The 26,016-nt window shown below is 42.7% G+C and overlaps 1 pseudogene; it reads right to left on the reverse strand.

Annotated features, from left to right (window-relative positions):
- Positions 1–399: 399 nt before the first annotated feature.
- LOC129819010 (NACHT, LRR and PYD domains-containing protein 3-like) lies at positions 400–15,936 on the reverse strand (annotated as a pseudogene).
- Positions 15,937–26,016: the final 10,080 nt, after the last annotated feature.

The following is a 26,016-nucleotide window of genomic DNA, read 5'->3' on the forward strand; positions in this document are numbered from 1 at the left end:
AATTTGATAGTATTCAATTTGATAGACGCAGTAGTTAAAAACGACTGACTACCACCACAGATTGCTGTACGCTAGCTTTGCTACCAGTTTAAATTATACGAACGGGAGTTAGCATTTAGCAGTCACTTCTTCTAAACCTGAATAGGGACTACTTCTAAATGTTATGCAGCTAAAACAGCCAGATATATCCAAATCTGACTTTAGTAACCACATTGTGGGCCTGTTACAATTCACCAATCATGACTGATTTGATGAATAACCACCTTGTTAGATCAGATTTGTTTACTGTGCGCCAATCCGCCATCCTTCTATCCCCTATGGTCTGTGTTCCATTGGCCTCTTTACCACATCTATAGGCCTTTCTTTTCTTTCAGTAGAAAATCACTACTTGAGACTTGATTACATTGTTAAATAGGATTTATTTCAGATAAACAGAATAGAAATACAGCATTTAAAAAAAATAAAAAAAAGATTGTTTTGTTCTCTGTAACATCACATCAAGTGTCGTGTAATACAAAAAAGTGTTCCTATTGCTAAATCTATTTAAGTATCCCTGGATAGTTCAACGCTTCCATTGGGTCAGCCATTTTTATTCACAACAAACAGGTAATCAACTTGAACTCACCAGATAGCATCTGAGATGTACATGGACACAGTCCTGTTACATTAATTCATCCCTAACCCAGACCTAAAATCTTGCGTAATTGTAGAAACGGAACATCTGTTAACGAGAGATGAATTAATCTCCAGAGGACAAATGTGATGTCACCAGCAAAGACAATGACCAGAGTACTAGTGACTGATGAAACAAGTTCATAATGATGTTCATAAGAGACTGTATTATACAGTCTATAACAGCCAAAAGATTCACTGGAATAGACTAAATCCAATAGAATCAATGGAAAAGTGTGCATGCATTGATATCTAGGCTACGTGTGCCTTTTTTAAAATGCATGTAGTTCTGTCCTTGAGCTGTTCTTGTCTGTCATTCTGTATTGTGTGGAACCCCAGGAAGAGTAGTTGCAGCTTTTGCAACAGCTAATGGCGATCCTAATAAAATACCAAATGACTGTACAATACATCCTGAATACATTAGCTAATCGTGGAGAACCTCTGTCCCATCTTAAGTAACAGGTACAGGTGCAAAGTACAATACATCACTTCACAAGGATCAATTGAATAATATGCATATAAAAATAAAGAGCAATAAACGATATAAAACATGACACAATCAGTCCACCTTAAATATGGTCGTCTAAAATAGATAAACAAAAACAGGGCAAAGGGTCATCAACCCGTATCTTTTTCCTGTAGGCATATTGTAGAGGGTCCTGGAGAGCACAGACCTGCACCTGAACAACCTTCTCAAAACACTTCATGATCTGTGACTGAGGTCAATGCTATTGGCCTGAAGTGCTGCCCTGCATTTGCCTTTTTTTTCTTTTTACAGACTGACACTTCACATGACTATGTGTGGTGTTTTGCACCCATTGGGATATTTGCCATAAAGATTAACATAGACAACATGTATGTAATGAAGTACCTCACAAAGCACCTGTGGTTTAAACCACAGGTGCTTTGTGAGGTCCTGATGGGGTTAAACCACAGGTGCTTTGTGAGGTCCTGATGGGGTTAAACCACAGGTGCTTTGTGAGGTCCTGATGGGGTTAAACCACAGGTGCTTTGTGAGGTCCTGATGGGGTTAAACCACAGGTGCTTTGTGAGGTCCTGATGGGGTTAAACCACAGGTGCTTTGTGAGGTCCTGATGGGGTTAAACCACAGGTGCTTTGTGAGGTCCTGATGGGGTTAAACCACAGGTGCTTTGTGAGGTCCTGATGGGGTTAAACCACAGGTGCTTTGTGAGGTCCTGATGGGGTTAAACCACAGGTGCTTTGTGAGGTCCTGATGGGGTTAAACCACAGGTGCTTTGTGAGGTCCTGATGGGGTTAAACCACAGGTGCTTTGTGAGGTCCTGATGGGGTTAAACCACAGGTGCTTTGTGAGGTCCTGATGGGGTTAAACCACAGGTGCTTTGTGAGGTCCTGATGGGTTTAAACCACAGGTGCTTTGTGAGGTCCTGATGGGGTTAAACCACAGGTGCTTTGTGAGGTCCTGATGGGGTTAAACCACAGGTGCTTTGTGAGGTCCTGATGGGGTTAAACCACAGGTGCTTTGTGAGGTCCTGATGGGGTTAAACCACAGGTGCTTTGTGAGGTCCTGATGGGGTTAAACCACAGGTGCTTTGTGAGGTCCTGATGGGTTTAAACCACAGGTGCTTTGTGAGGTCCTGATGGGGTTAAACCACAGGTGCTTTGTGAGGTCCTGATGGGGTTAAACCACAGGTGCTTTGTGAGGTCCTGATGGGGTTAAACCACAGGTGCTTTGTGAGGTCCTGATGGGGTTAAACCACAGGTGCTTTGTGAGGTCCTGATGGGGTTAACCCCATCAGGACCAGATGCTGTATTTGGTTTAAAGCACCTAGATTGATGTGTTTCCTCATCAATAGTGACAGCTATGGGTGGGGTGAGATTAACATTAATCATATAGAGAGAGTAGTATGGACAAGTCCTGCTCATTCAGACTGCATTTGATCCCATAGCCTGTGATCAGCTCTATTCCATTCCACAAGCCCCTAGATTTGCTATCCTGCAGCTGACATTCCACAAGCCCCTAGATTTGCTATCCTGCAGCTGACATTCCACAAGCCCCTAGATTTGCTATCCTGCAGCTGACATTCCACAAGCCCCTAGATTTGCTATCCTGCAGCTGACATTCCATTCCACAAGCCCCTAGATTTGCTATCCTGCAGCTGACATTCCATTCCATAAGCCCCTAGATTTGCTATCCTGCAGCTGACATTCCATTCCATAAGCCCCTAGATTTGCTATCCTGCAGCTGACATTCCACAAGCCCCTAGATTTGCTATCCTGCAGCTGACATTCCACAAGCCCCTAGTTTTGCTATCCTGCAGCTGACATTCCACAAGCCCCTAGTTTTGCTATCCTGCAGCTGACATTCCAGTTAGAGTGTAACTGGAACTACACAGAGGAGGGAACGTCTGTGGGCCTACATCCAACAGATAGTGCTCCTCCACCCAGCCGGCTCTCTGGAACCCTCTGGTTTCACAAGGCCTCAAAACAGGACTTGAAAGGAGCCTCTGGCCCACTCCACCGGCCAAAGCGGAATAGGAATAGGAACATCCACTCTCCATGGTAATCAATGCAGATTCTGCTTTTTGGAACATTTCTGGCACTCATGTCTGAATACAGGACTCGTGTCCGAATGCAGGACTTAATGATATGCATCTTAGAAATCGTTTTCACTTTATAAACTCAGAATCTTCCTTTTCAAAATCCTATCTAAACAACTGTAGCAGGTTCTCTCTCCCACCGCAATTTTAAGGTGCGCTCCTTTCAAGTCTCACTCTGTTGCATAGTGTGTCAGGCTCTTGCCTATATGCGGTGGGAATTGAGCCTGGGAACTTCTCATTCGGTATCTATGACACAAAGTCAGTGAAGAGTTGTTTGTAATATTAAACCCTGGGTAGAGGGGCTCGGTGAATTTGGTACGGAATGTGTACAGGTGTGTCAACGTGTTAGAAGAAGAGATGCTATAGAAGGTCAAACTGCCGTCCGACCAAATCAGAGACACTCCTACTCTGTTGGAGCGAGAGGAAACAGATATGGCAGTGTCCTCATCATTGTGCCAGGCAGTGTATTGGTTACCATCACAATCTAGACACCAGGATTTGTCATTGTGTCCCAAAACACAGTCATCTATCTGTCCTCTTCTGCTGATTCCTTTATATGTCATACCTATTTCAACCCTATTCCCACTCCACTCGACCTCCCAGTAGCAGCGGCCAGTCAGACCTTCTCTACACAGCACCTGTGCATAGTAGTGAAATCTCTCAGGGTGATCAGGGTATGGCTGCTTCGTGGTCACCCATGTCACCTTCCTGTTCTCCTCAGACAAAGATAGATTTCTGGATGTTGTGTTCGGGTCCAGTGTGAGGTTACAGACATCTGATGGGGGAATGAAAGAAAAAAAAGTTAGCAATATTTACATAACGATGTAAAGTGTAAGCAAGTAATTTAAACTGTGCTCTATTAAAATGCATACTGATACAGTGGACATTAATCATTAGTCTTCAAGGGGCAATCTGGAATTGGTACATACATTTTTGGACTTAATAATTGTACAAAATTATTAAGTCCATAATTAGTAATTGTACAAAATAAATCAAATAAAAACATGGTTAATTAAAATGATCATTTTGATCTCATGGTCGGTCAGTCCTTTAATCCATAGCTCCGGTCTATTTGAGAGTGGTTTCTCCAGCCCTATCCCTTAGCTGTTAACCCCCTCAAAAAGATGCCGGACAGCCGTTTTGTTGTTTTTAGAATTACGGACGGCGCATTTAAAACAACAGTCTGGGATTGGAAAAACAACAAAACGGAAGCCCCACAACATGTTTTAGTCAAGGGATGGCGCTAGGGAAATGTAACCTTTAAAGTAAAGAACTGTCCACTTCATTATTTTGTAACTAAATCAAGCCAATTGAGATTATAAATATTAGGCATATCTATTTTATCAAACGAGATTGTAGTCCTATGAATTATTAACATAAATTTCCTAACTAAATGGACATTTAAGATGAAACATTAATATATACTGAACAAAAATATAAACACAACAATTTTACTGAGTTACAGTTCATAGAAGGAAATCACTCAATATAAATAAATTCATTAGGCCCTAATCTATGGATTTCACATGACTGGGAATACAGATATGCATCTGTTGGTCACCGATACCTTAAAAAAAGTAGGGGCGTGGATCAGAAAACCAGTCAGTATCTGGTGTGACCACCATTTGCCAAATGCTGCGCGGCACATCTCCTTTGCATTGAGTTGATCAAGCTGTTGATTGTGGCCTGTGGAATATTGTCCCACTCCTCTTCAAAGGCCGTGCAAAGTTGCTGGATATTGGCGGGAACTGTAACATGCTGTCGTACATGTCAATCCAGAGCATCTCAAACATGCCCAATGGGTGACATGTCTGGTGAGTATGCAGGCCATGAAAGAACTAGGACATGTTCAGCTTCCAGGAATTGTTTACAGATCCTTGGGACATGGGGCCGTGCATTATCATGTGAGGCCGGTTGGACGTATTGCCAAATTATTGTAGAGAAATGAACATTCAATTAACTGGCAACAGCTCTGGTGGACATCCCTGCAGTCAGCATGCCAATTGCACGCTGCCTCTCAACTTGAGACAACTGTGGCATTGTGTGATGTAACAAAACTGCACATTTTAGAAAGGCCTTTTACTGTCTCCAGCACAAGGTGCACCTGTGTAATGATCATACTGTTTAATCAGCTTCTTGATATGCCATACCTGTCAACTGGATGGATTATCTTGGCAAAGGAGAAATGCTCACTAATAGGGATGTAAACAAATTTGTGCACAACATTTGAGAGAAATAAGCTTTTTGTGCATATGGGACATGTCTGGGATCTTTCATTTCAGCTCATGAAATATGGGACCAACACTTTACATGTTGTGTTTATATTTCTGTTAAATGTATATCATACTCCTACTTACTTGCTGCTTCAACTTTGAAGTCGTGTGATTTTTGGAGGTCTGTTTTCAGAACACGTCATGTGAAAGTGTGTGTGTGTACACATCGATGTCTGTGTGTATGTTGGCTATGTGTTGAATGCATATACGGAGGGCCTGCAGGAGACCCGTTGTTTTAACTGGTAATCTGGCCCTGATTAGGCAGGGACCCATGTGTTTACTTTTCACAAGTAATCTCCAGCTTGCCAACACTTTACATGTTGTGTTTATATTTCTGTTCACTGAGTATACAAAACATGAAGAACTGCTCTTTCCATGACATAGACTGACCAGGTGAATCCAGGTGAAAGCTATGATCCCTTATTGATGTCACCTGTTAAATCCACTTCAAATCAGTGTAGATGAAGGGGAGGAGACGGGTTAAAGAATGATTTTTAAGCCTTGAGACACCTGAGACATGGCTTGTGTATGTGTTCCATTCAGAGGGTGAATGGGCAAGACAAAATATTTAAGTGTTTTTGAACAGGGTATGGTAGGTGCCAGGCGTACTGGTTTGTGTCCAGAACTGCAACGCTGTTGGGTTTTGAGGGCAAAGTACAGAACTCTTTTTTTAAAGTATCATTTTAATCCATTGCTAACATGCAGACTGAGAGCAAAGTCACGAACACACTTACATCTATCGCTGAACCAGTATTCTCCCCCAGGGTGAAAACTAGTAAGAGAAGAACAGAGAATGAACCAAATTAATATTTTGTAGTATTAGTGTTTATCACCCATTTCACAGTATGTATTGTTGTGACCCACCTGACTGTATGTTGTCCAGCAGAGAGCAGCTTCACTCCTGAATCTCTTGGGTGATTGTATCTCAGGTCCAGCTCTTTCAGGTGGGAGGGGTTTGACCTCAGAGCTAAAGCCAGATAAGCACAGCCTTTCTCTGTGACTCCGCAGAACGACAACCTGTGGGAACAGTTGCTATCATCAAATATTCCAAAAAACTCTTCTTCAGTTCACAGGTATAAACCAAAGGCTAGATGACATTTTATTCAAGCCTACATTGAGAACACTCATACTGATACATTATGATAGCTACAGACATTTTATACAAGGTCCTAGAAAATTGCCCCATATAACCCAAAGCAACTGACCCCAGTGTCTCCAGTTTACATTGTGGATCATTCAGTCTATCAGAAAGCTTCTGGACCCCTGAGTCTTGTAGATTGTTGTCACTCAGGTCCAGCTTCCTTAGGTGTGAGGCGTTTGACCTCAGAGTCAGAGCTGAGGCCAATGCTACACAGCAGTTATTTGTGAGGTTACATCTATTCAGTCTGAAAAATAAATAAAAATATGAACAAAGGAAGCGCAATTGAACAAATAAAACAGAGCCCAATTAAAGTCCAGAATTGTTCACCTTAGTGTCTCCAGTTTACATAGTGGACTCCTCAGACCAGCAGATAGCAGTTTCACTCCTGAATCCTGTAGGTCATTGTCACTCAGGTCCAGCTCTTTCATGTAAGAGGAGTTTGAGCCGATAGCTTTTGCCAACATTTCACAGCATCTTGCTGTAAGGTTACAGCTATCTAGTCTGGAGAAGAATGTTTTTCACAGAATGACACATGTTAAATTGCATAACTCTTTCTCATAGTGTATGCATTAACGGTCCAATGCAGCAGTTTCGACCTCATTATCAAATCATTTCTGGGTAACAATTTAAGTACCTTACTGTGATTGCTTTCAATCAAAACGGTCAAAAATAAACCAAAATAGCTTCTTAGCAAGAGCAATTTCTCAAGCAAGAATTTTGAATTTTGCTAGGACTGTCTGGGAGTGGTCTGAGTGGGGAGGGGGAAACTGACAACGAGCTGTTATTGGCAGAGGGGTTTGGAACTCTCTTATTGACCTATTAACTAATTTACCTCCTGGTGATGTCACCAGACATTTCAGGTGGTCTTTTCAACCAGCTCTTAAGCTAAAAGGGCATTAGCAACAGTGTCACTGTATTATTCCAACCTCATATTGTGGAAATATACATTAAAACACAGGAAAATAACGTTTTTAACGGCACTTGTTTAAGCTAAAGCAGAATGAAACGTTTATTTCAACAATGCTATACATCAAATCACATGGCAGTATTTAATATCAACTAAACTAATATCAACTATTTTGTGTTTAAAACATCTTATATGGTCGTAGTATCCTTCTGATCTATCCCTCTCTGATGGAGGTGTCTTGAATTTAAGTGATAATGCCAGAGAAGCAGGTGTTTCGGGGACATATTGGCATGAGTGTTAGGCAAACCGTGCCAATATATACTCCAAACACCGGCTTTGAGGGCATTATCAATTTTATACAACGGGTTACCAACATATTCACATAATAGACATATTTTCATTAAAAACGTTATTTTGATGTATTGATTAATACCATTTCATCCTTCCACGAGATATAGTCCTGACAAAAACCTAGGGTTGATACCCAGGCCGGCTGGTCATTCGCCAGAGACGCGACCCAGTCGCGTAGTCTTTATGTTCTATTGCCATACTGGCTGGCAATGTTCTTATCCCTTGCTTGATAGCTAGCCAACTACGGCTAACATACAGTCACGTCAAACAGTGCAGCCAGAATAACAACAGAAGCTGCATTTGCATTTGTTTAACTGTTTTCTTGAGACATTTATTTGGATACATCCATAACAATGTGCTAATGATGCACGATTTCACCTGGCATAGAAAATGTGTGCTCTCATCAGGACACTGTTAAGAGGAGCTAGCTAACAACACAGCTAACACAGTCACTTCAAACTGAAGCTGGAAAGGCTGCAAACTAGCTGCATTTCGTTTCGTCTTACCTGTTTTCTATTAACATTTCCTCGTAAATTTTGTATATCCATAAAAATTGTGCTAATTCATGATTTCAACTACCTGAGAAAAGCTGCCTGCCTGCCTGTCTGTCTCTGTCTGTCTGTCTATGGGACAGTTGGAGATCGAATTTCAATATTCAAACAATGTTGCAAATGTCAGAGAGACAGACTGCAAGTGTTATACAAATCTCCGCTACTGAAAACCAATTGATAGTCTAAAAGAAATGGGAGATCAAGTTTATACTTGTCTGGTTGAGCTGATGAGACAGTGGATTGCGCAGTGAGATGGAACAGAGTAAATAGGCATTTCAACGTCATAGCTTTAGCCGGTGATAACTTGTGGAATAGACACCGGCTGGAATGCGGTTTTAACCAATCAGCGTGCAAGATTAGACCCACCCGTTGTATAAAGTAGTAGTATCCCTCTCGAATCTATCACTCTCTCTGATGGAGGTGTCTACTTTAGATTTTTACATTTTGAATGGCACATCCATTTCATTACTCGTCTGGTGGCAAGCACTTGAAATTAGCAAGGATGGTGCAATTAATTTAACTATTGTCAATTATACTTTGGAAAGAGCAGATCAAATGTGGAAATGTCACTTTAGTTACTTTAACTCTACCTACATGTACTGTACATATTACCACAATTACCTCGACTAACTGGTGCCCCAGCATATTGACTCTGTACCGGTACCCCCTGTATATAGCCTCGCTATTGTTATTTTACTGCTGCTCTTTAATTATTTGTTACTTTAAAATATATATATATATATTTACTTAACACTTATTTTTCTTAAAACTGCATTGTTGGTTAAGGGCTTGTAAGTAAGCATTTCACTGTAAAGTCTACACCTGTTGTATTCGGCGCATGTGACAAATACGATTTGATGATTTTATGGAGACCAAAATATAACTTCTGTCCCTGGGATATACAAAGACCAACTTCAACTTTAGTAGCCTACTTACAGAGCACGCCTGCAGGAGGTGATGACTGCCAACAGCTTCAGGAGGCCCTCCTCTGATCTGATGTATTTCTTCAGGTCAAACACCTCTTGTGTTTCCTCAGATGTCATTAACACAAAGGTGAGTGCTGACCACTGTGTAGGTGACAGGTCATTCACTGGCAGACTCCCCGATCTCAGATAGCTCTGGATCTCCAGCACCAGAGACTCATCCTTCAGCTCACTCAGACAGTGGAACAGGTTGATGCTCTTCTCTGGAGAAAGGTCCTCTCTGATTTTCTCCTTGATGTACCTGACTGTTTTCTCAATGTCCTCTTGGTTCTTTGTCTCTGGTAGGATTCCCCTCAGGAGTCTCTGATTGGACTCCAGTGAAAGACCAAGCAGGAAGCGGAGGAAAAGGTCCAAGTGTCCATTCTGGCTCTCTAAGGCTTTGTCGATTGCCGTCTTATGTAAGTCAAACACAGATGTCCAAGACTGTGGAATACATCCAAAACAAAATATTGAATGTTTCCTTGTCAGCTTTGGCAGAAGTACATTATTGTTGTATGTTGTGTGACAGTGGTAAGCATATAGAGCTGCAAGGAACTCCTGAACACTCAGATGCACAAAGCTAAACACTTTCTCCTCCTCTAGAAATATTTCAGTGCACACACCTGAGTACACTATAGCCACCTCAATGTCAATACCACTCTCTCGCAGGTCTTTCTCATAAAAAATCAATTGTCCTTTTTGCAGTTGACAGAATGCTAGTTTTGCTAGTTGAAGGACAGCATTTTTACTACCTGTGGGATACTTCTGTTCTGTCATTTTATCAGTCTGGCAGAGCAGGAAGTGTTCGTACATTTTAGTCAGAGTCTTTGGCATCTCTCCACTCTTAGTTTTACCCAGGATATCATTCAGAACAGTGGCTGAAATCCAACAAAACACTGGTATGTGACACATAATGTGGAGGCTCCTTGAAGACTTTATATGGTTGATGATTCTGTAGGCCTGGTCATCATTACAGAATCTCTTCCTGAAGTACTCCTCCTTCTGAGGGTCATTGAGCCCTCGTATCTCGGTCCACTGGTGGATGTAGTTTCGATCAATCTGATTGGCTGCTGCAGGTCGGGAGGTTATCCAGATGAGAGCAGAAGGGAGGAGCTGTCCTGTGATGAGGTTTGTGATCAGGACGTCCAGTGGAGCTGTTTTTGTGTCTTTAGCCACATCTTTATTATGATTAAGGGCTAGAGGGAGTCGACTCTCATCCAGACCATCAAAGATGAACAGAACCTTAAAACCTTCCTCCAGAGTATCGATTGGTTCCATGAAGGGGAAGAACTGATGAAGCAGGTCAATCAGACTGCAGTCTTCTGCTCTTATTTTATTGATTTGGCGAAAAGGAAGTGGAATGATGAAGTCAATGTCCTGGTTCTCCTTTCCTTATGTCCAGTCTAGAATAAACTTCTGAACAGAGACAGTTTTTCCCACTCCAGCGATACCCAGTGAAAGCACTGTTCTAATTCGTTTCTTCTGATCAGGCTGGGGTTTGAATATTTCACTGAGCTTAATGGTCTCTTCTGTGGCTGGTGTTCTGGAATCCAGACATCTGACCTCATGATCACCACTGACCCCTCCCATGACCCCATCTATCACGTAAAGCTCAGTGTAGATCTTGTTTAGATAGACGAAATCCCCTTTCTTTGACGTCCCCTCATATATTTGGTCATACTTCTTCTTTAGGTACGATTTCAGTTCATCTTCAATTGCAAGGGAAAACAAAGATAGATTCAGTTTATTCTTTACACTTTTAGCCTTTAATAAAACACATGCATCTTTGATCACATTTGCAGACCAACGCAAGAGAAATTCCAGACAGTAGACTAATAAGTAGCCTCGGCTAGATTTGGTTTCCAAAACTGATAAGCCTGTAGTGTAGCCTATATGTTCTCGGCCAATATGGGAAATGGCCCAGGTAAAAGGTAGGCCTCATCAACATAACCTGTGGTAACTCCCATGTGCCATTCAAACGAAGCCCAAAGATTAGATTTCAGGACTTTACAGAGCTACCGCAACTCTGCACAAGAAAAGCTTTTCTACAGATTCTACACACCTGTGATTGATTGCTGGAGTATGGGTAAAACATTATTATTCTTTTTTTTAAATGATGCTGAAGAGTGTTCTATGATGTATGGGAGGCAGTAGCTTTTGCAACAAAATTATTTTACTCTGCCAGGTCTCACACAGACTATTGGTCACACAAGGTGTCCACCTGAGGATTTCAAATGAGTAGCCTAACAATTCTTTACATGGTCACATTTGCAACAAAATAATTGTCTATGACAATTGAATAGCTCAACACATAGGGTGACAGTGATCATAAGCAAAATAATCATTACATTTCAAATAGACAGGAAGTTGACCATAGTTTATTAGTAGACGGGTTATTGAGTTAAAGATTCTGTGGTAATTTCAGTCATATTTTAAAAATATTTTTTTAATGGTTACAGTCATCAGATGGAATTGCATTAATCAGATGACTGACTGCCCGCCGGGCACGGTGCCACTAGTTATTTATATAATGTTCATGATAACTGTATGTGTTTGACATCATTATGTTGTCTTTTCTTCAGGTTTTGTACTTGTTGTATGGAAAGTAGCAACTTTGCGGTATTCTTCCTAGGACGTTTCGATTTTGTCATGGGAAAAAAAAGTCAACGTTTATCTGGTTCTCAACCAGAAAACCACTTTACAAACAGAATATGACGTGCCACGTGTCAAATGTAGCCGTTGTGTTCATTTGTATTGCTCACCTCTGACTTTTTGAAGCACTGCTGGAGCACTCCGGGCTGAGAAAGAGAGAGGGGAGAGAGAGGCTGTGTGATTCATGGTGGTTTTAGCATGGCTTTAAGCACGCGCTGAGGTCATATATAAAGGCGCTATCCGAGTAGTACCGTCGACCATCACAGCCGTGCTAAAATTACAATGGAGCACCAACCCCAAACCTTTATTAAACAAAATGTACGTACATTGATACCATGAATTTTGGCAATACATTCTGAAACACATTAACTGTATGTCATCACAGCATCATAATGTTGTCATGAACAGGACATACGCTAATGGGTATAACTTGTAGTTCTTGAACAGGCCAGAGCCAGACCATAGCCATTTCAATACTAACACAATATGACTATCATGATGATGACTATTATCCCTTTAAATGTTTTTAAATCATCTAACCTGCTGGTTCTGTCCACATATTAGTGCGATCAATCAGCTTCATCTTCATCAGGACCTCCAGTGTGATCTTCTTTGCGCCCTCAAGGCCGTAAGTCTCCACCATCTTATCCACAATGTCCTGGTGGTCGGCTTTGTCCAGCCGGGCCTTTGGGATGTGTTGAGGGAAACCTTTTACACCCTGGACCAGGTGCCATTTGAATTTCTTCAGTTTTTCTTCACACAGTTTGTCCTCTAGAATGGTCAGCAACAGCTCAGGGACAGGTGTCTCCATTGTTGATCAGTGAGTTGAAGACATGACCCACTAGGCAAAAACTGTTTGAATCAATATTATCTGTGTGCTTGTTTCCACATCATTTCATCCAAAAAAAAGCAATGTGATGACATTGAATCAATGTGAAAAACAGATTATAGATTTGCAAAAAGTTATCAACGTAAGGGCATTTAGTCTTTTTTTCATCCCACTTCTAACCTAAATCCAATGACATGGTGACATTTATTGTTGATTTCACAGTTCGTTGACAACTCAAACAAATGTTAATCCAAAGTAGACGTAGAACTGACATCTGTGCCAAGTGAGGAGTGTTACGTTCCCCAGTTTCTGTGTTGTAGTTTGTGTATTTCAGGAAATGGCTTCCTGAAATTCTCCCCAAGCAGCTGATTGGTCGGCCCCCATTGATAATTGGAGAGCTGACCCCGCCCCCTCATCAGGATGCAGCTGTCTTCAATTACCAACTCCTGAAGCTATATAAACCAGTGTTCTGTTGCTCAGGAGGGAGATGATGGCTGAGAGAGGAGGCTGATGGCTGAGAGAGGAGGCTGATGGCTGAGAGAGGAGGCTGATGGCTGAGAGAGGAGGCTGATGGCTGAGAGAGGAGGCTGATGGCTGAGAGAGGAGGCTGATGGCTGAGAGAGGAGGCTGATGGCTGAGAGAGGAGGCTGATGGCTGAGAGAGGAGGCTGATGGCTGAGGGTTGTAGCATGTTGCTAAGAGATTTGTTATGTACTGTGTTAGTTGTTGCTGATTGTAGTGTTCTGTGTTTGTTGTTTAGAGAGAGAGCTTCTTTAATGTCCTTAGTTTCTCTCAGTTTTGTTGTCAAGTAGTTTGTAATATTCTGTTTCATCTGTTCCCAGGGGGGGAAGGCACCTAGGGAGTGCATAGATATACCCGAAGTCTATTCACAGGTAAGACCTGGGGGGAACACCCCCTGTATTTTGGTTAGTGCACCAGGTGGTGTTAAGTTGGATAAGTAGTGGGTAGGCAGGTAAGATAGAGGGGGCTTTGACATTTACTTTCTCTGCTTTGGTTCTGTCCAGACCATTTTCCCCATATTACCGTGTGACGGAATAAATTCCTAGTAAACGGCAAATGTTCTGCCTTTTGTCATCCTTACTCGCACCTACAGTCCCATACCTCTTTCACACCACAGGGAGATGAGTTGTAGCAGGGTGTTGCGTTCCCTCTTCCTAGAGGCGTGTGTAACAAGGAGGTAGTTCGGTAGGAAATGGTGAAAGATTCTTATCGTTAAGCCAAGAGTTCAGATGGGCTTTTACAATGGGTATTATTGTTGTGCAGAGCAAGCATGAGGCAGTGAGATCCTGTCACGTTTTAGCATGTAATTGCATATTTCACTTGGAACAGCCACTCTGAAGTTGGAGTGTGCAGTAACTTTAATTTTCCGGTTTGATCTTTACTGTGAGTCTTTGACCCCCTTCACAGCTGCTGACATGGTGAACTGGTCTGCAAAGTTATCTTCGGTCTCACGACTAACTCAGGTCTGTTGCTCCTGTCTGGAGGTGATTGTCCTTCTCTGACGGGTTTACTAGAATAGAGTAATATTGCAGTAACTAGACATTAGTTACTAATTAACATGGGCATTTATTCAAGGTCACCTGCTCACATACCATACATTCTATAACAGCATGTCCTCTTCCTTCCCTTTCTACAAGACAGGCTCCTGCAACCCCACTATAATAGGACAACACATAGAGCCAATGAGGTTTCCAATGAGAACTGCAACAGGTAGTTTTGCTGGAGGCAGAAACCAGTTGTGATATTATGTTATCTGTCATTTTCAAATAAACCCCTACAACCTTAATCCTACCCCTTTATAGGCACTTGTAGAAACCTAAGATGATTGGATAGGTGTCTGCAATTCAACCATGGCATTTCATTTTATAAACATTTATCACCCAAAATAGGAGAAGTGTCTTGTTCCTCCTGTGATTGTCAATGTGCTGACTCAGAACATAATACATTGTTACATTTTCGTTCATCAGTATTACTCACTTTACTATGAACTACTGGAGCAAATTGCCTTCAGACTGAGGGTCCTATTCAATCAAGCCTAGTCAACGGAGTTCCCATGATTAGGCTATAGTTTACTACATTGCCTATAAATAAAATATTGAACACCCATATTTTTCTCAGCCTGAAAATTTTCCCACTCCTAAAAGGTAGGCTATACAACGTAGTAGTTTAAGAGTGTGCATTGCTTGCTGTTTGGAGTTTCTGTATAGCACGTTGTGACATCTGATGTAAAAATGGCTTTATAAATACATTTTATTGAATGAAGAGAAAGTTCAAGTCTCTCCAACTGCTCTTCAAACTATGTCTAGTAATACCGGAAGGCTAATATAAAGGGCCATGTGAGAATCTGTGGTAATCTAACCTATTTCTCAGCATATTTTTGTGCATTTTGATATTGCCTATAGGGCGCATAATGGCTGGGACCATGGCTGGCAATTGAGCTGCGTCACATATGCCTAAACGTTGCGGGACTGGTTGGGTTTGGGACCAGTTCCTGGGGTAGCAGGTGAGTCGGACCGAAAGCCAGCGGCTTCGGTATGAATAGCTGTAGGTGCCGATATCAGTGCCACGTAGACCTGTACACTGCACCAGTAACGACACTTGCACACACTATCAGAGGCGTCAGGTGGTATTATTAGTTCTGGTGGGTCTTGTTACCTGAAATGGACGTGTAAATTGGTTCAGCACACTACTGAAGTCTCCTAGGAGTGGAATACTGCTCTGCTCATTTTAACCATAAGAACTAAAAAGTCCTTTATCCATTGTTTAACATTTTATGCTCTCTAGGACTCTACCTTTCATTTCGCAATCACAATCCTCCATCTTATTTTGCATTTTCGATTCTCCCTGACTGTCGAGCTTTTTTCGTGTTCTGATTGTAAGCAGGAATCCGTTCCAAAAACTTAGTAAATATCAAGGTTGCCAACAAACAACGCATACAAAGTCGTATTACGGTAGAATGAGAGAGCCCACTCCCTACCCGGTATGTAAATACGTTTTTCACTCACGTTTATTGGGAAAAATGTATTTTCATTCTGATAGCCTCCGCCATTTCTCGTTCGTTGGTTTAGTTATTTCCGGTATTCGCCGGTGAACTCTATTGCGCCTCAATTAGGCTATGCTTGAAATGTAACTAATGACCGCTAGCCCCAGTATTTTATTAACTAGGTGGCTTGTGTAACGGATGTGAAATGGCTAGCTAGTTAGCGGGTACGCGCTAGTAGCGTTTCAATCAGTTACGTCACTTGCTCTGAAACCTAGAAGTAGTGTTGCCCCTTGCTCTGCAAGGGCCGCGGCTTTTGTGGAGCGATGGGTAACGATGCTTCGTGGGTGACTGTTGTTGATGTGTGCAGAAGGTCCCTGGTTCGCGCCCGTGTCGGGGCGAGGGGACGGTTTAAAGTTATACTGTTACACTTGTACACAATTGTTACCGATGATACGGTATATACCAGCCTACTTGTACTACAAAAACGTACATTGTATTTTGTCAAGATCTCTCTGTGTTAATCCTGTTTCCCAAATATAGCAGGTAACTTGTGTCGATGTTGAGTTCAACTTGCCTAGTTAAATAAAGATGAAATAAATTAGAAAATATGCTTTAATCTATTTCAGGAAACCTCAAGATGCTTGACTCACTACAGCTGCTTTTGAAGAACTTTCCAGTAGTTAGTGCTTTACATTCCGACTTTTGAATGTCTGTTTATTGGACGTATATATTAGTGTCTAATAAAAAAGAAACCAAGGGGGGGCGCCAACCCAGACAGGAAGATCACGTCAGTAACTCAACCCACTCAAGTGACGCACCCCTTTATAGTGTGTGTGTGTGTGTGGTGTAATTCATCTTGGTGTCCACTAGGTGTCAGCACAGTTTCAATAATGTCACACCAGGTTCACAACATGTTTTCATGTGTAACAAATCAAATTGTAATTGTCACATGCGCCGAATACTACATGTGTAGACATTACAGTGAAATGCTGACTTACAAGCCATTAACTAACAATTTCGTTTCAAGAAAAATACGTCTTAAGTAAAAAATAAGAAATAAAAGTAACAAAATAATTAAAGAGCAGCAGTAAAATAACAATAGCGAGGCTATATACAGGGGGTCAGGTACAGAGTCAATGTGCGGGGCACCGGTTAGTCAAGGTAATTGAGGTGTTCCTTTAAAGTCCAGTGGTGTAAATTACTTAACAAAAATGTATTTAAAGTACTCCACTACATTCCGTTTATATATATATATATATATACTGTATTTTCCTGCAGTTTTCATTGCACAAATATTTCATCTACATTTCATGGCTTACAATATCAAATAATTTCATACAGTTTATGTATATACAGTTGAAGTCATTAAAACTCGTTTTTCAACCACTCCACAAATTTCTTGTAAACAAACTATTGTTTTGGCAAGTCGGTTAGGACATCTACTATATGCATGACACAAGTAATTTTTCCAACAATTGTTTACAGACAGATTATTTCACTTATAATTCACTTGATCACAATTCCAGTGGGTCAGAAGTACACTAAATTGACTGTGCCTTTAAACAGCTTGGAAAATTCCAGAAAATTATGTCATGGCTTTAGAAGCTAGAAGCTTCTGATAGGCTAATTGACATCATTTGAGTCAATTGGAGTTGTACATGAGAATGTATTTCAAGGCCTACCGTTGCTTGACATCATGAGAAAATCAAAAGAAATCAACCAAGACCTCAGGAAAAAAAAAATTGTAGACCGCCAAGATCTGTGTAAAACTTGGTAAATATGTTTTATAGGAATCTCATGGAAAAACCCTTTAATCTATCTTCAGTAAAAAAAAAAAAAATCTACATTTTTTTTTTTTTTTTACAGATTTGATATTTACTGTGGTCTTTGACCCCCCCTTCATAGCTGTTGACACAGTGAACTGGTCTGAAAGATCTCTTCTGTCTCATGAGTAACTCCGGTCTGCTGCTCCTGTCTGGAGGTGATGTCCTTCTCATTCACACTGACTTACTAGAATGAGGTGATGCAGTGTTGCCAACTCCTCAGTAAGGAAAGTAGTTATTGGCTGTCCTAAAAGTCGCTAAATGATGTCATCACGTAATTTGCATAATTGACCATGTAATTGCGATGGACGCTGTAGGAGAGGAATAACGTCGGGAGAGACAAAAAGTGAGGAAAAAAACACCCTAAATATGTTTAGAACTACAAATGAACTTTCTTCAATCAATCAATCAAGTTTATTTTATATAGCCTTTCGTACATCAGCTAATATCTTGAAGTGCTGTACAGACCCCCAGCCTAAAACCCCAAACAGCTAGAATGCAGGTGTAGAAGCACGGTGGCTAGGAAAAACTCCCTAGAAAGGCCAAAACCTAGGAAGAAACCTAGAGAGGAACCAGGCTATGAGGGGTGGCCAGTCCTCTTCTGGCTGTGCCGGGTGGAGATTATAACAGAACTATGCCAAGATGTTCAAAAATGTTCATAAGTGACAAGCATGGTCAAATAATAATCATGAATAATATTCAGTTGGCTTTTCATAGCCGATCATTAAGAGTTAAAAAACAACAGGTCTGGGACAGGTGGCGGTTCCATAACCGCAGGCAGAACAGCAGCAAGGCCAGGCGGACTGGGGACAGCAAGGAGCCACCACGCCCGGCAGTCCCGACGTATGGTCCCAGGGCTCAGGTCCTCCGAGAGAAAGAAAGAGAGAAGGAGAAAATTAGAGAGAGCCAAGATTTTCAAAATGTTCATAAATGACAAGCATGGTCAAATAATAATCAGGAATAAATCTGTTGGCTTTTCATAGCCGATCATTAAGAGTTGAAAACAGCAGGTCTGGGACAGGTAGGGGTTCCGTAACCGCAGGCAGAACCGTTGAAACTGGAATAGCAGCAAGGCCAGGCGGACTGGGGGCAGCAGGGAGTCGTCATGCCCGGTAGTCCTGACGTATGGCCCTAGGGCTCAGTTTCTCAGAGAGAGAAAGAAAGAGAGAACGAGAGAATTAGAGAAAGCATACTTAAATTCACACAGGACACTGGATAAGACAGGAGAAGTACTCCAGGTATAACCAACTGACCCTAGCCCCCCGACACAAACTACTGCAGCATAAATACTGGAGGCTGAGACAGGAGCGGTCAGGAGACACTGTGGCCCCATCTGAAAATACCCCTGGACAGGGCCAAATAGGAAGGATATAACCCCACCCACTTTGCCAAAGCACAGCCCCCGCACCACTAGAGGGATATCTTCAACCACCAACTTATAATCCTGAGACAAGGCCGAGTATAGCCAACAAAGATCTCCACCACAGCACAAACCAAGGGGGGGCGCCAACCCAGACAGGAAGATCACGTCAGTAACTCAACCCACTCAAGTGACGCACCCCTCCCAGGGACGGCATGAAAGAGCACCAGTAAGCCAGTGACTCAGCCCCTGTAACAGGGTTAGAGGCAGAGAATCCCAGTGGAGAGAGGGGAACCGGCCAGGCAGAGACAGCAAGGGCGGTTCGTTGCTCCAGAGCCTTTCCGTTCACCTTCACACTCCTGGGCCAGACTACACTCAATCATATGACCTACTGAAGAGATAAGTCTTCAGTAAAGACTTAAAGGTTGAGACCGAGTCTGCGTCTCTCACATGGGTAGGCAGACTGTTCCATAAAAATGGAGATCTATAGGAGAAAGCCCTGCCTCCTGCTGTTTGTTTAGAAATTCTAGGGACAATTAGGAGGCCTGCGTCTTGTGACCGTAGCGTACGTATTGGTATGTACGGCAGGACCAACTCGGAAAGATAGGTAGGAGCAAGCCCATGTAACGCTTTATAGGTTAACAGTAAAACCTTGAAATCAGCCCTTGCCTTAACAGGAAGCCAGTGTAGGGAAGCTAGCACTGGAGTAATATGATCAAATTTCTTGGTTCTAGTCAGGATTCTAGCAGCCGTATTTAGCACTAACTGAAGTTTATTTAGTGCTTTATCCGGGTAGCCGGAAAGTAGAGCATTGCAGTAGTCTAACCTAGAAGTAACAAATGCATGGATTAATTTTTCTGCATCATTTTTGGACAGAAAATTTCTGATTTTTGCAATGTTACGTAGATGGAAAAAAGCTGTCCTTGAAACAGTCTTGATATGTTCGTCAAAAGAGAGATCAGGGTCAAGAGTAACGCCGAGGTCCTTCACAGTTTTATTTGAGACGACTTTACAACCATCAAGATGAATTGTCAGATTTAACAGAAGATCTCTTTGTTTCTTGGGACCTAGAACAAGCATCTCTGTTTTGTCCGAGTTTAAAAGTAGAACGTTTTCAGCCATCCACTTCCTTATGTCTGAAACACAGGCTTCTAGCGAGGGCAATTTTGGGGCTTCACCATGTTTCATTGAAATGTACAGCTGTGTGTCATCCGCATAGCAGTGAAAGTTAACATTATGTTTTCGAATAACATCCCCAAGAGGTAAAATACACTGCTCAAAAAAATAAAGGGAACACTTAAACAACACAATGTAACTCCAAGTCAATCACACTTCTGTGAAATCAAACTGTCCACTAAGGAAGCAACACTGATTGACAATAAATTTCACATGCTGTTGTGCAAATGGAATAGACAAAAGGTGGAAATTATAGGCAATTAGCAAGACACCCCCCAAAACAGGAGTGATTCTGCAGGTGGTGACCACAGACCACTTCTCAGTTCCTATGCTTCCTGGCTGATGTTTTGGTCACTTTTGAATGCTGGTGGTGCTCTCACTCTAGTGGTAGCATGAGACGGAGTCTACAACCCACACAAGTGGCTCAGGTAGTGCAGTTCATCCAGGATGGCACATCAAGGCGAACTGTGGCAAAAAGGTTTGCTGTGTCTGTCAGCGTAGTGTCCAGAGCATGCAGGCGCTACCAGGAGACAGGCCAGTACATCAGGAGACGCGGAGGTGGCCGTAGGAGGGCAACAACCCAGCAGAAGGACCGCTACCTCCACCTTTGTGCAAGGAGGTGCACTGCCAGCGCCCTGCAAAATGACCTCCAGCAGGCCACAAATGTGCATGTGTCTGCTCAAACGGTCAGAAACATGAGCACATGTGACAGACGTGACAGAGTCTGGAGACGCCGTGGAGAACGTTCTGCTGCCTGCAACATCCTCCAGCATGACCGGTTTGGCGATGGGTCAGTCATGGTGTGGGGTGGCATTTCTTTGTGGAGCCGCACAGCCCTCCATGTGCTCACCAGAGGTAGCCTGACTGCCATTAGGTACCGAGATGAGATCCTCAGACCCCTTGTGAGACCATATGCTGACACATGCACATTTGTGGCCTGCTGGAGGTCATTTTGCAGGGCTCTGGCAGTGCACCTCCTTGCACTAAGGCGGAGATAGCGGTCCTGCTGCTGGGTTGTTGCCCTCCTACGGCCTCCTCCACGTCTCCTGATGTACTGGCCTGTCTCCTGGTAGCGCCTGCATGCTCTGGACACTACGCTGACAGACACAGTAAACCTTTTTGCCACAGTTTGCCTTGATGTGCCATCCTGGATGAACTGCACTACCTGAGCCACTTGTGTGGGTTGTAGACTCCGTCTCATGCTACCACTAGAGTGAGAGCACCGCCAGCATTCAAAAGTGACCAAAACATCAGCCAGGAAGCATAGGAACTGAGATTGTGGTCTGTGGTCACCACCTGCAGAATCACTCCTGTTTTGGGGGATGTCTTGCTAATTGCCTATAATTTCCACCTTTTGTCTATTCCATTTGCACAACAGCATGTGAAATTTATTGTCAATCAGTGTTGCTTCCTAAGTGGACAGTTTGATTTCACAGAAGTGTGATTGACTTGGAGTTACATTGTGTTGTTTAAGTGTTCCCTTTATTTTTTTGAGCAGTGTATATAGTGAAAATAATAGTGGTCCTAAAACGGAACCTTGAGGAACACCGAAATGCACAGTTGATTTGTCAGAGGACAAACCATTCACAGAGACAAACTGATATCTTTCCGACAGGTAAGATCTAAACCAGGCCAGAACTGGTCCGTGTAGACCAATTTGGGTTTCCAGTCTCTCCAAAAGAATGTGGTGATCGATGGTGTCAAAGGCAGCACTAAGGTCTAGTAGCACGAGGACAGATGCAGAGCCTCGGTCTGACGCCATTAAAAGGTCATTTACCACCTTCACAAGTGCAGTCTCAGTGCTATGATGGGGTCTAAAACCAGACTGAAGCATTTCGTATACATTGTTTGTCTTCAGAAAGGCAGTGAGTTGCTGCGCAACAGCTTTTTCTAAAATTTTTGAGAGGAATGGAAGATTCGATATAGGCCGATAGTTTTTTATATTTTCCGGGTCAAGGTTTGGCTTTTTCAAGAGAGGCTTTATCACTGCCACTTTTAGTGAGTTTGGTACACATCCGGTGGATAGAGAGCTGTTTATTATGTTCAACATAGGAGGGCCAAGCACTTTCTTCTGTTGATTCTTGTTTTTTTTGTCACAATTCCAACCCTCCTCCTTTATCCGGGCTTGGGACCGGCAAAAGTGACCAAAAGAGACACTGGCGGAGTTACTTCGTTTAATTTTTTTTGTTTTTTACTTTAGTTTTCTTGATTTGGTTTGGTTTTTGACCTTATGGTCCACTTAGGAGCCTACAACAAGTCACAGTAAAACATGAACATTTTTAGCCATAACATTTTTTACACTTTTTTTTGTATACAATCTACATTAACAATCTAAATGGACCAAAAAGAGACAATGGAAAAAACTGTCAATGGCAATGTGAGAAAATTATGGTAACTAGTCTGGCCCTAATTCAGGTTAATTTATTTTATTTTATTGTGAACCAGGCCAGGATCAGCCAGCGGCGGCTTCCCTGATGTGCGATTCTTTTGCAGTCTGGACGTGGAGGGGTGAACATCTCCTGCTCTGACTGCAGCTGGGAGGGATTGCTGCGTGAGGACTGGGCCGCCTGTGAGTGCTTTGGGACGTGGGCGGGGCCCACGGCAACATCCGCTGCTCGTTGAGAAGAGTAAGAATGATACCTGCTTTCATGTCTGAGTCTCCAATAACACCAGAAAAAGTCACTAGATTTGTCGCTTGTCGCTTTTTTGAAAATGTGTTGCTAGAGGGGTCTGAATACTCTCTAAATATAGAGACAAAGTCGCTAAGTTGGCAACACTGAGGCGATGACCTTTCAATTGCAACAACAGGAAGTATTTCTGAGCATCTTTTAGAAAGGACTCACAGAACTTGTTTTTTCCACTCACAGCAGTTCCCCAGCATTAGTTATAAAGATGAATATGTTAACCAAATGAAAGTGCCTTGAGGTGACTGGGACAGGCAATGTAACAACGTTTTTGTAAAACATGCGCCTTAAATTGTATCATAATAAATAAAAAAATTGTAAAGCTAACTTTCATAATTGGTTTCTCTCTTTTCATTATATGATATCAGTAACATCCTAACGGTTGTGGATGTAATGGATATTGATGTATCATGGATGTTGATGTATAATGGATATTGATGTGCACGTATATTGTCTAAATTGCATATTTTGTTACAATATTTCAGAAAGATAGTAATACAAAAAATAATTACATTCAACTGGTAAAGGTACATTTTGATATCTAAAAATATATATATAAAAAAATGTTGGATAGGTGTTTCACGTCTCAGTTAACCACATCATAATGATGTAGCAATTGGCAAGTTCCTATGCTTAGACATGGCTGACGCCTGACAGATCTGACAATGCCTGGATAGGTATTTTAGGTATCAGCTAACCACGTCATATGTTATAGCAATTTGTCAGTCGATGACACAGTTGATGACGTGGCATGCGACCATTGGTTGTTGCGTCGCCTCGCATGAGCTGTGGAACACGCCCAATCTGATGCCCGACTGCACAGATGATGATGTAGCACGCAGCCATTGGTTGCCGTGTGCAGCTTGACTGCAATAAAACCGTCCTGGAACGTGGCCACTGTGTATCAGGGAGCTGGCCTGTGGTCTAACTGTTGCCATCAGCTTACTGCAGTGACACGACTCCGCAACGAACAACCAACTGACATTTAAATCACAGACTAGCCCTCCAATAAAATCACACCCTCAACCAAATATAGTTACTTTGGTGGCCAATCTCATGAGCAAGTGGGTGGTTAGGAATGTGACAACACCTGTCAAACCAGTTTCACCTATTGTTCTCCTAAGTGTGAGACTCATCTGGCCGCTTCCTCAGACACAGACATAGCCACGGGAAACAGGGGTGCTGAGGGTGCGACGGCACCGCCTGAAAAATCACAATATAAAAATATATATCACAAAAGTAGTGCACTGGGCCTTAGGCCTGTATTAGTGGACTGATATAGCCCTCTGCAGTGCTGGACCTTTAAAAGGCCTGTATTAGTGGACTGATATAGCACTCTGCAGTGCTGGGCCTTTAATAGGCCTGTATTAGTGGACTGATATAGCACTCTGCAGTGCTGGGCCTTTAATAGGCCTGTATTAGTGGACTGATATAGCACTCTGCAGTGCTGGGCCTTTAATAGGCCTGTATTAGTGGACTGATATAGCCCTCTGCAGTGCTGGGCCTTTAATAGGCCTGTATTAGTGGACTGATATAGCCCTCTGCAGTGCTGGGCCTTTAATAGTCCTGTATTAGTGGACTGATATAGCACTCTGCAGTGCTGGGCCTTTAATAGGCCTGTATTAGTGGACTGATATAGCCCTCTGCAGTGCTGGGCCTTTAATAGGCCTGTATTAGTGGACTGATATAGCACTCTGCAGTGCTGGGCCTTTAATAGGCCTGTATTAGTGGACTGATATAGCCCTCTGCAGTGCTGTGCCTTTAATAGGCCTGTATTAGTGGACTGATATAGCCCTCTGCAGTGCTGGGCCTTTAATAGGCCTGTATTAGTGGACTGATATAGTTCTCTGCAGTGCTGGGCCTTTAATAGGCCTATATTAGTGGACTGATATACCCCTCTGCAGTGCTGGTCCTTTAATAGTCCTGTATTAGTGGACTGATATAGCCCTCTGCAGTGCTGGGCCTTTAATAGTCCTGTATTAGTGGACTGATATATAGCACTCTGCATTTTGGGCTTTTAATAGTCCTGTATTAGTGGACTGATATAGCCCTCTGCAGTGCTGGGCCTTTAATAGGCCTGTATTAGTGGACTGATATAGCCCTCTGCAGCATGGGCAAAACTTTTTTCCCCAAAAAGTGCCTTCCTTTAGGAATAAACAACGAGCCAGAGATCTTTCAGAGGGAGATGAGCAAGCTCCTGAGAGGACACGAAGGCACAGTCGTCGTGATGGATTACATGCTGGTCTACGGTGCAAATAAGGAAGAATGTGACAGGAATCTGAGCAAAGTGCTACAGACCATCAAAGAGTCAGGACTAAAGCTGAACAAAGACAAGTGCCACTGTGGGAAGTCGGAGATCCTGTACTTGGATGAGATAAATCCGGATGACAGCATTGTGAAAGCCGTCTCCGAGATGCCCAGTCCAACAAACATCACTGAGCTTCACCAAATACTGGGACTGGTGAACTACTTGGGGAAATTCTTTCCGGGCCTGTCATCAGTGCTACACCCCATCACTGAGCTGTTGAAAAAAGAGACAGAGTGGATGTGGGGAAACCCACAGGAGCAGGCCTTCCACAAGGTCAAGGCTATGTTAGTGTCAACAAACGTATTAGCATACTACGACGCCGGCAGGCAAACCAACTGTGGTCAGTGCGGACGTAAGCAGCTATGGCCTCGGAGCTACCCTCCTACAGGAACAAGAGGGTGGCGAGCTCAGTCCTGTTGCATTTTGTTCACGTTCACTAACAGATACGTGCAAATTGAAAAAGAGTGCCTGGCAGGTGGGCATGTGAACGGTTTGACTGCTACCTGCAGGGCAGCTTTGTTTTACAGACAGACCATAAGTCACTCGTTCCATTGAGCAACACGTACGACCTGGACAAAGCACAACTCATGTGTCAGCGACTGCTCATGCGCCTCAGACGTTTCAAAGTGAAAGCAGTGTTTCTTAGGAAGCAGTTAGTGGTGGATGACACACTGTCAAGAAACCCATTGAAAGTAAACACGTCAGACACAGAAGAAGAAGTCAAAGCATATGTGGAAGCTGTGGG

This window comes from Salvelinus fontinalis, chromosome 21 (genome assembly GCF_029448725.1).
Source record: "Salvelinus fontinalis isolate EN_2023a chromosome 21, ASM2944872v1, whole genome shotgun sequence".
Lineage (NCBI taxonomy): Eukaryota > Metazoa > Chordata > Actinopteri > Salmoniformes > Salmonidae > Salvelinus > Salvelinus fontinalis.